Below are 11167 nucleotides of genomic sequence, written 5' to 3'. Positions count from 1 at the left end.
AACGCAAGGAACGGGGAAAAACGGGGCAATCACGCAAGGGACGTGGTGAAACGGGGCAAAACGGGGCAACTCAGGCCGAGAACGCGGAGAAAACGTGGAAAAACGAGGCAGACGGGCCGAAAACGTGGTGACAACCACGGGCCACGGGCCGACGTCGGGTCGGCGGGGACTCGAGCCGAAGCTCTGATACCAAGTGTGACGCCCTCGTTCGGGGCGTCGCGAAAAAGGGGCCGCGCTGGCTCACCTGCGATGCAAACGGGACCTGCACGCAAGCAAACGCATGTACAAGAACGCAACTTGAAAACTGAACGCAAGAGGGACACGAGAGTGAGGGACGCAAACGAATGATCAATATCATAAGAAAGTGCCGAATACAAGGGACGCAAGTAATCACATGAAAACAGGGCTGGCAAGTTGGGGGAAGTGGCAGATACTTCCCTTATACTTTCTCTCTTCCTTTCCTTTGAAATTGGAAATGAGTAGCACCCCATCCATTCACTCTTTAATGAATTGGAAAGTTGGGGCTGGGCTTTTGGAAATTGGAACTCAATTAGACCCGTGTCACACACGTTCGCCCGTATGTGTGTGCAATTGACATGGCAAAAAGGTATTGGCTACTGTGTGCGTTCGCTGTAACGAATGCTCACCCGGCCTAGACCCCTCGGTCATCTTCGCCCAGTAGTGGACGTGAAGAGCAAAAAGGGAGCGACCAGTGAAGATAGGCGACAAATTTTTGCGCGTGCCTGGAGAAGTGGAAGTGGAACCAGCTGATTTGTTGATGTACACGTTTGAAAGAAGAGAGCCTCCGTTGTGTGTGACAACCAAAGCGCCCAAGCAGGGATTTTTGGGCCCTGTCTGGTGCCTGCGTCTGATAGAGGCCTTACTTGTGCCTAGGGAACAAGTGACAAAGTCACGAGGCCTACCAAGTTTCAGGTAAACACCAAATGAGCCTGTACAATTGATCTCTATTCAATAGAACTTGCAGTGTTCGGGAAAAATCATTTTTTGAAACATACAAAATTTCTTTCCTTAAATTTTTCAAGATGAGATTTTAGAAAATTACGTTCTTTCTTGGATTTTTACACTATTTTTCTCTATTTTGAGGCAGAATTTCTCCTTTTCCCCTTGCCCTAACCGGACTTTTTGAAATTGAAAACGGCACGATATTAAGCTAACACACATCTTTCCCGAACATTGAATAGAAGAGCAAGTATATTTGCCAAGTACAACAACCATAACTGATCTCTATTAGTATGGGTATTCAAGTATGTCATATGTGTGGTCAATTTTGAAAGTGGTTTATTAATGGGTATCTAAGCAGATGCTACCAAATGGAAAAGGGGAAGGCTTCACGGAGATAGCGGGGAGCCAGTCAAGTGGACGAAGGGAGAAGAAGACACGTGGGCATGAGCCAGGTAGGGAGCAGGCAGATAGGAGTCTCAGACTATTCTGTCTCTCTCTCCTTCCTTTCAAAGCACGCATGGAATCTCTCTCTCTCTCTCTCTCTCTCTCTCTCTCTCTCTCTCTCTCTCTCTCTCTCTCTCTCTCTCCCCCCTTCATTTGTTTCCCTTGCGATGATTGCAGATAAGGCCTGCAAGAGTTGGGAGTGAAGTGAGGCTGTTTGTGGCACGTGATACAAGAAAAAGGAGCTCTCGCTTGCATTTGATGCAGGCACGATCATGTCGCACCTCTGCCAAGGTTGCCTAGGCCCGCTTCATGCTCACACGTTCGGTCCGACAGGGCTGTCCTCTTGTCCCCTTCTTGTTTCTGTTCTATGCGGGTGGCGATGAACAAGTTTTTGGTGTCGCAGGAGGTTGGTCTACGGTGATTAGCACTCCGTATTCGGGGAGATGAGCTACTAGATGCTGAGTTTTTCAATGACTCAGCCTTGTACTTAGATGGCCAGGAGGCCAACCTTCACAGGTGTGAGCAGGCTCTCAAGACCTTCTGTTGTACATCGGGAGCACTGATCAACTGGAGAAAAACAGTGGATTTCTCGGTGGGTAGTGCTCCTGTGCCCGATTGGATGCTAGGTGGATTCCCCCAGGGATTGCAGTTCGGTACTTGGGCTGTTAGGTTGGTTTGGACTTGTCTCCCGAGCAGCAGATTGCTCCCGTTGTCATGTCTATCAGGAGAAAGTTGTTACAGTGGAGCTCAACACAACTTTCTTTGGCTGGCAGAGTAGTAGTGGCCAACCAGGTGTTGTTGGAAACTATGTGGTACATCACTTCTTGTTGGATCTTCTCGAGTTCTTGTATCAACCAGGTAGAGCGGCTGATCAGGAACTTCCTTTGGTCAGGACGTGACACTCAGATAGCTTGAGCCAAAGTGGCTTGGTAGGTCATCACTCTTCCTTGTTCATAGGGAGGGATTGGGATCATTGACCCAACACAACAGAGCAGAGCCCTTCTTGGGAAGTTCATCGTTAGAGGAATTCTTCCAGGTGAGGAGCCTTTGAAGGAGTTCTTGCTACAGCAGCTTTGTGCTAGGGTGCCTCAGGCAGGAGGTCCCTGGCAACCTTCGACCAGATGGATCTTCATAGAGATACGCAGAGTTGGTTTGAGCAGGAGATTGGAGGACCGCTTCGCTGTGAGTTTGCTTTGATCTTGGGAGCTCTTGCGGCGAGGCCTGGAGCAGAGATAGCCTACTTGTACGGAGTAGCACTTACCACAGTCCCTTGTCTGGAACCCCATGGTTAGCACTCAGAGAGGCCACTCATGTTTCTTGGGGTCCCATGGCAGCGGGTCCAACGCGCTCTCTAGGTGACTGGTTAGAGTTCACAGGCTTGTCAGAGGAGGTGCAGGGTTTCTAGTACAGGGCATGAGAGGGGTGCAGAGCATGTACCAGGACATCTCGGAGGAGGTGCAGGGTTTCTAGTACAGGGCATGAGAGGGGTGCAGAGCATGTGCCAGGACATCTCAGAGGCAGTTCCAGCTAAGTGGCTTACGCCTCTCGAACCAGTAGCACCCAGGTGGCTAGGAGACTTCACACAACTGGAGGTTATCATCTCACTCAGGGCGTGCTCAAAGACTGTTCCATCCCTTTTCTTTGAGATTCAAGGTGAGGAACGCCTACAGGGAGTTGCAGTAGAGGCCTCGCAGGTGGCAGAGTGTTGTTTTTCAGAGGATCCGAGTAGTGGGCATCTGTGGGAGGACTTGTGTCATAGATCCTGACCCAGCAGCTCTTAAGACTAGACACTCGAGGCTGTGGGCTTGGGTGTCCACTGACACGAGTACAATGGGATCCCGGTGAGTGGTTCTGGAGGGACCCCTTCTCTTCTGTAGACTGCCCAGGTGTCCAATTCTTTTAGTACATGGTTCAAATGGGATGTCATATACTAGCAGCACAGAGAGTCCACCCCGCTCCAGCACCACATTGGCAGGAGGAGGATCTCACAACAGAGTTCTTGGAAGCCTTCTGGGAGAGGTTGTGGGACTCCAGACAGCCGAGGTGAGTCACCTTGTTTCAGTGGCTGGTCGCACACAGAGCTACAACAGTTGGGAGCTGGCTAGTGCATAGTGGTCTCTCGGTCGCATGTGCAGCTTGCGACCATCTTGTGGAGAGTGAGTGTCACTGTCTTTGGGATTGTCCCTAGGCCCAGCAGGTGTGGCTATGTGTTCTTCGATTGATGCCTGCTCTTTCCATGGCTCAACAGTACACTTGGGGAGTAGCGTCTTGGTCCACCCTCACAGGCCCGGTACTTTAGTTTGAGCTATCTTCCACCAGCTAGATGATAGTGATGTAGGAGGGGCGACCTACACTCCAGCCTACTACAGAGCTTACTCCACAGGAGTGGTGTAGTGAGAGAGAGGAGTGTTGGGAGCTCATCAGTGGCCTGACACTCTGGTTCATCTGGCGGGCCCGTTGCTTTCGCATCTTTGAGGCTCTCCCTGTGCCACCAGTAGAGACTTTTCGTGATTTTTGGCTAGAGCTGATCCATACTCTCAGAGGAGATCTTGAGCGACTACAGGGCAGCTCTGACCATGTGCGGGAGCGCAAAGAGGATTTCCTTCAACTATGGCGTCCTGGGCCTTTTTACACCATGGTCCAGGGTGTACTCCAATGGCACTACCAACCACCTGTGTGTGTGGATTTTCCCTCCCCCCATTTCTTGATTTAGCCCCATTGTACATATGCTGGTTTTTTCATTGGGAGAGTCTCCCATCATGGTTGTTGTAGCCCTCTCTTGAAGAGGTGGTTGTAGCCCTATGGGCAGTTTCAATAACTAATAGAAGGATCTTTTTCTCAAAAAAAAAGATAGGTAGAATGCACACGGGAGACAAATTCACAAGAACTTCACAAGAATCTCTCTACACAGGAATCCCTCCCCCTTCATGAGTCCTCTCTCTCTCTCTCTCTCTCTCTCTCTCTCTCTATACACAAGAATCCCTCTCCCTATTATCTATAGTATAGATTATAACTTGTCCATGTTTTCTTCTCCAGTCAATATTAAGATTAAATGTTCGTGTGTTTAATGCAGGTATGGATGATGATGAGTTTCTTTCTTCTTTGTCACCACAGCAAAGGAGGTGGTATGAGGATCGTCATCTCTCTAGAGCACCATCACGTCATTCTACTTCTTCATTTTCTTGCTCTGTTTCGGAGCATTCAGCACGCTCCAAAGCTTCGGTGTTGATGAGATGATCTTCACACTCGTCTAGGCACCGACACTCTAGTGGTGGCAGAGGCGGTTGTTGTGGGGATGCCATCGTTGATGCCTCGACACCGCCTCGTGTTCATCGAGGCTCTTTACCTTCCTCTTCTTTGCCCACCCCTACACCAGCCACAACATCGCCATCTACTTTAGGTTCTGCACGACAATCGGCCGTTCTGGGCTACACACCACTACCTACTCCTCTGGGAGTCACCCCAGTGAACACTCCTTGCTTCGGGGCCCAGACTCTAGTGGAGATAGCTAACGTCCATACCCCCATCGAGACGCCACTAGAGGCCCCGGCCAAGAAACCCAGGTTCATGCATCACATGCAAGAGGGCTTGCCGTACTTCATCGACATCAGAGGTGGCATCATCTTGGATGATGAAGGTAAGAAGGTGATCTCGTGCATGCGCGGTCTTTGCTCTCAGGTGTTTAGGCACTACATACTAAACAGCTGGAGTGAAGTGCTAAGTGAATTAAAAGACAGAGTCATCAGCATGCTGCATAACGAGTTTCCCGTGTCAAGTCGGCATGAGCGCTTCAATGAAGACCTGATGAAGGTTAGAATGCACGAATATTGCAAGCACAAGCATTTTGAAGTACAAAAAGCAATAAAGCATGGGTGGAACATACCAAATTGGCTGGCCAAAGAAGATTGGAAGAATGCAAAGCAAGCAACACATGAGAATCTTGGCAAGTGGAAGCAACAAAAGGAGGTAGCCAAAGCACGAGTAGAGGCAGGGAGCTTGTACCACTTGGGGAGCGACGGGTGGACATCATTTGAGGCTGATTTTGTAAGTGTTTTTGCATTACTCTTTAGGTTTGATAGTTACATCTATTTGTACTTTTAAATTCTAACATAATGGATTCTTTGTATGTTTTGAACAGTGGTCGAATACAGGACGTGACCCCACACCGTACGAGCGCGAGTACGTCGGCAGAAAGGGCTTAAGCGCCCTGATGGATTCATTTAGGTTTACTCTATTATTGAAACATTCAATATGGTTGATGGGTGGCAGTGCATTCAATGCCCTGCCACCCAAAAATTTTACTATCGGGCGTCGCTATATAAGCCTGCAACCATCGCTATCTGCATCGCTATATAGAGCTGCGTATAGCGACACAGATAGCGATGTGTATAGCGACGTTCCCATAGCCACGGTCTTAGCGATACCGAAGAGTATAGAAACCCAATGTATTTTCATCGCTAAAAACATCACAAGTGCACACAACCTCTTGTAGTGTTAGACAACCATAATGTGCTATTGAAAACAAAAGAAATTCACAATGACAAGGCCTTTGTCAAGCAGCAAAGTGTGAGTGTTTCCATGCCCTAGCCGAGTAGCTCATTTCTCTGAATTGATAATTCTGTTGGTCATTGGAGCTATGCTACGATGTACCCCCAACATTTGGCAACGTTGTCAGGGAACGATGGCCTACACCACTGTAATTATGGCATAATCAGATGTGTTTCCTCACTAATTTTTTTACTAATTTCCCTTGTGTGTTTATGGTTTTGTGGACTTTGGATGTGTGTGCATGAAGCAATGTGTTCATTTGTCCTAATTTGTCACCATATCTTGCCAATTGTGTGCCTACACACTCTAATTTCACACTAACCCCTTGCTAATTTCACTAATTTTTGCTAACTTACACACTAATTTTCTACTAATTGGACAAAAACTTTGTGCTTATGCTTTGATATTTGCTTTATTAGAGGCTTGGATTGCATTCTAACATTGCCGGTTTGTGCTAATCTATTGCCAATTTCTTGATTTTGGAGTGCAAGTTAAGGATTGGAGCTTCCAACCGTTCAACCGATCTTCATTGGAAAGGTAAACAAGGTGGTATTCTCAACCTCCCTAGAATCTAAACATGTGTAGGGATGAGTAGAGATGCCATGATGATGGTACAACACCATGTCGATGCTACGTTATACACCATGTCAATGCTATGTTATGCTTTGAAAATTTTTAAATTGTTCATTTTCATGCCGTCGTAATGCTGAAATTTTTCAAATTTGGAGGCATATGGAATTGACAAGTTCAACTGATAATTGGTGAATGTACATTGCTAATTGTGTGCCTAATTGATCTAATTGCATGGTTGAATGGTCAATTGCAAGTGTGTATGCACTAAAATCAAGTGTGTGTGCATTCTAATTGAGTGTGTGTATGCCTAATTTTAGGTGTATATGCACTATTTTGCCCTTGTTTAAGCACTTAAAAATCAATGTGTGTTTGATGATTTTTTAATTGTGATGATTGATTTGTGTTTTGGTCATGCCCAATTAGATATTTGTGAATTCAAATTGCATTTCAACAAGATCAATTCTTGTGTGTGCGCACCTAAAAATTGGTAAAAGTTGCCAATTAGTTTGTGTGTGTGCGTGCGTGTGCGTGCTAAAAAGTGTTTAATGTGCATGATTAATTCAATGTTTGATTGTACATTTGATGTGTGTAATGGTTAATTGCTGCATTTTTTAGCTCAAAATAGAAATTTACACACTCCAAATGCGTCAATTTTTTACCTAATTTTGTTGATTTAATTGCTTAGTTTTGATTTTTATTGGTGAAATTATTTGGCAATTGATGTATTGATTGCGATTTAATTTGTCTGCACTGATTCCCTATGTGTGGAGAATTCAAATTTTTTTGGGTATTTTTTGTAGTTTTATGCTAATTTTTGCTTAACTCCAAAAAAAATTAATATCTTGCGATCATGACAAGCTATTTTGTGTGCGTGTTTACAACATTATTTTGAGTGCATTTGCACCCTCCTTGGTCAAGTTTTGGGCGTTTTTCTATTGAGCCGAGTTGTTGAATTTGTCGTGATTGGCATTTTCAACAAAAGCTGTTTTTTTTGGTGAGCTTATGCGTGGCAAAAGTGTTTCATTGTGATTGTCAATGAATTTTTGAGATTTCTAGAATTTTTTGGATTTCCTGGTGATTTTTAACATTTTCGGCTAAATTTGGCTTTTTCGAGCATTTGAAAATTTTGAAATTGAAAAATTTGCTTCGACGTGAGTGCTGGCGGTTGATCTCGAGCTTGGGCGCATGTTCCGACGGATTTGGGTGATCGTGCGAACTCGCTAGTCAGATCTTGAGATTCGGCTTTGGACAAAGTGAACCTATCTTTCCCCGAGCCCTGCTTTTCAGCGCATGAAAGGAGGCCAAGCCTCACTTTGTCTCTCTTGCTTCCTCTCTCCTACTTGCTCTCTTGTCTTTTCCTCTCTCACCCCTCTGTGGACGTTGGAAGCCACCAAGGGAGTGGACCCCTCTCTCTTATCTCTCTCTCACTCTTTCTCCCTCAGGACTCCAAAGTCTGTGCCATTTTGGCGCATGTAGGCCCTTCTCTCTCTTACTTTCTCCTTCACTCGTCGAGGTCAAACACACACACCCCACACCCTCTCTCCCTCATGACTCACGAGTCGTCACATGTAGAGCCAGTGTGGGCACGGTCACTGCGCGACTCTTTCTCTCTTTGGCCACTCCGCGACCCTGCCCTGTAGCCTGCATCCCGCCTTCCTTGCTCCTCTCCCCTCGTCACACTCTGCCACGTGTCCTCCTCCTCTCTCTGTTCTGCACGCCAAACCGCTTTCAACACACACACATCGTTTCCTCTTCATCTTCTCTTGCTTCAACGCGCTACCGCCACGTCATCTCTGACGCCCGCAATCGGCGCTGACTGCCATTGTCATCAGGTGAGCAGGGGAAGAAGGTTTGCTGGCATGTTTTTATTATTTAGAATTTAATTTTGATTTTATTTTTAAAGTTTTTCTTTAAAAAAACAAATAAAAACAAAAACAAATAAAAATTTGAAAAATAAATAAAAATCCCCAAAAAATAACAAAAGGTAATAAAAAAGAAAAAAATCTTAAATATTCAAAAAAAAATCAAACACTTCACAAAAAATTCATATATTTTTTAAAAGAGAAATATTAAAAAGCCAAAAAATCCAAAAATTTCAAGAAAAATACCTTTAAAAACTCATTAAAAAATAGAAAAGTTCACCAAAAACTAATAAAAAATCAAAAACTTCACAAAAAACTCATCAAAAAATCAAATATTGATTAGATAAATAATTATAAAAGTCATAAAACACTAAAAAATATTTAAAAAATAAAAAAATTCACAAAAGTTTCCTAAAATTCAAAAAAGTTCAAAAACTTTAAATATTCATGAAAATACCAGAAAAATTTAGAAAACTCAAAATTTCATTAAAAAATAATAAAATAAGAGGAGAGGATTCATAAAAAAAGCAAAAAACGTCGCTAAAAAGAATTCACGCATCGCAAGAGCGAAAGAAATAGATCGAGCGAAAAGCTGCAATGCTAGAAACAACGGAATACTCGAGAGAATCGAGACGAGCGAGCCTTGAGTCGCTCAAAAAACTTATCGAGAAAAAAAGCAAAAAATTCAGCAGTTTGAGCAAACAATCAAAAACTATCAAAATGGGATTGAGTATATAAAAGTGCGGTTTGAAACGGATTTTTGGTAAAATCAAGCCATTAGGGTAGTTTCACGCATGGAACTTGCGAATCGGGGCAAGTTTTGACATTTTTTTGAGAAGAAAATCAACAAATCTGAGTTGTAAAACTGATCGAATTCAAAGCACATAGAAGAACTAAAAGTGATTGTGCACGCTAGAAATTGGTAGTACAAGTAATTGCACTGCAAATTGAGCTTCCAGTTGGGTCCACTCACATGTGATTGCAGATTAGGATAGTACGAGCATATATTTTCATCATTTCAAAGGTTGCAATCAATTCTCACACTTTCGAACTAAGAGTTAATCATCTCTTGTGAGTCTAAGAGCAATCAACTACAAAAATTACTTTGGCCAAAGTAATCTTATCAAACTCGAGCAGGAGAAATTTTGCTAAGCAACGTCAAAATCTATTAGGAGACAGTTTTTACAGATCCATCCAACATGGACTCAAATCGAGCCAAGAATTCAATTACATCAGAGCAAGCTAGTAGCAGTGGAAACACAGGTACAAGTGCAATATGGCTACAATGGAGATAATTTTTTGTATACAGATTTGAAAGGCCATAGATATCTTATGAGTGGCAAAAACAGCACAGGAGCCACAATCCTATTGATCATAGTAAAGCCAGATTCAGAGAGCTCTCGGATGTGTACAGATTTCAGTGGATCAAGGTATTGCAAGCTCAAAGATGAAGTGCATATCAAAGTTTAAAAAGTCAACCCAAGTGTTTATCCAAAAATTTGCACAAGCCACCAAAACATATGGTTGGTGCATATGCAATCAGGATCGTTGTACATGGATTACAATGTTTGAATCTATAGTCGAAAGCCAGAAATGGAACATCCAACAGATCAACCAATAGGACCCAATCTAATTAGAGAACTAAGCCAAAGATGGCACAAAGGTCAAGATGGAGCAGTCTAAAGCTAGATGCTTTTTTAGTGTTCTAAAAGAAGATGCCGACAACTTGGCGAGTACAAAAGTTGAAACTTCTCAGCTAGAGCTTGACATGATAGAACCAAATGAAATACCACTAGCCATGGCGTATTGATCAGGTTGTGGAAGAAAAAGTGAACATTTTCATGAAGATTGTCCAAGCAATCCAAACAACAGGGACACATCAACCGCCAAGCAAGGTACAGAGAAAATTGGAAATGTGAATCTCGATGTAAGTGCATCTAACTTGTCTCTTTTAATGCAATCAGATGATTTTTCATTAGCGTTAGAAGCACCAAAAAAAGCAATACAAGTTCAAAATCAGCGTAAAGATGCACAGGCACCCGAAAATCTTAAAGTTAATTCTTTGAACAACAAACTCCTACGTGAATTTGGTCAAGGTGTCCACATATCACCGAATGTTGAAAAGACTGTTAGGTTTGCAAATGATTCTGCATCCACTGCCACAAATGTGCAATCATTCAGAAGTTCAAGGGACACATCAAAGCAAATTCTTTTAGCATTGCATGGTACACATAATTTATATGCGCACTATGTAGACCAAAAAGGGCAACTGTACAAAAAGGATCAACCAATGTTTGAACGGCCTACATCCCAGCTCATAAAAGTGCGTCCAGTGATAGATAAAAAAGGATGGTTCATTTCAAAGGATAGAAACTATTATAGCCCATCCTCTCTAGAGCTGAAGGATATTCCCCAAGTGAGCCCAAAAATCTGTTCAGAGCCAAACTCTCCTCCATCAAAAATAAAGCTTCGACGTTGTGACCAAACGAGCATATATATTGACCAAAATAGACGTAGATATACACGAGAGTCTAGCATCTATGATGCCTTAGGTCTTGAAACCGTAGAAGCCCATATCATAGGAGACCCATGGGATAGAACAATATCATGGCAAAGATAATGCCATCTATAGCTTGACTTGGAGAATAATTTGTCATGTTTCATGGAGATACATAGAAAACTATGCAGAAGGCTTACAGATGCCAAACATCAATAGTGCAACCCAAAGTGTTCCTTCACAGTCTCAAAAGGTGGGACTAAACCAGAGCCAAACAGTT

Source organism: Adiantum capillus-veneris, chromosome 14 (genome assembly GCF_014529385.1).
Source record: "Adiantum capillus-veneris isolate H3 chromosome 14, ASM1452938v2, whole genome shotgun sequence".
NCBI classification, from domain to species: Eukaryota; Viridiplantae; Streptophyta; class Polypodiopsida; order Polypodiales; family Pteridaceae; genus Adiantum; species Adiantum capillus-veneris.
Note: the sequence above shows the minus strand (reverse complement) of the source record.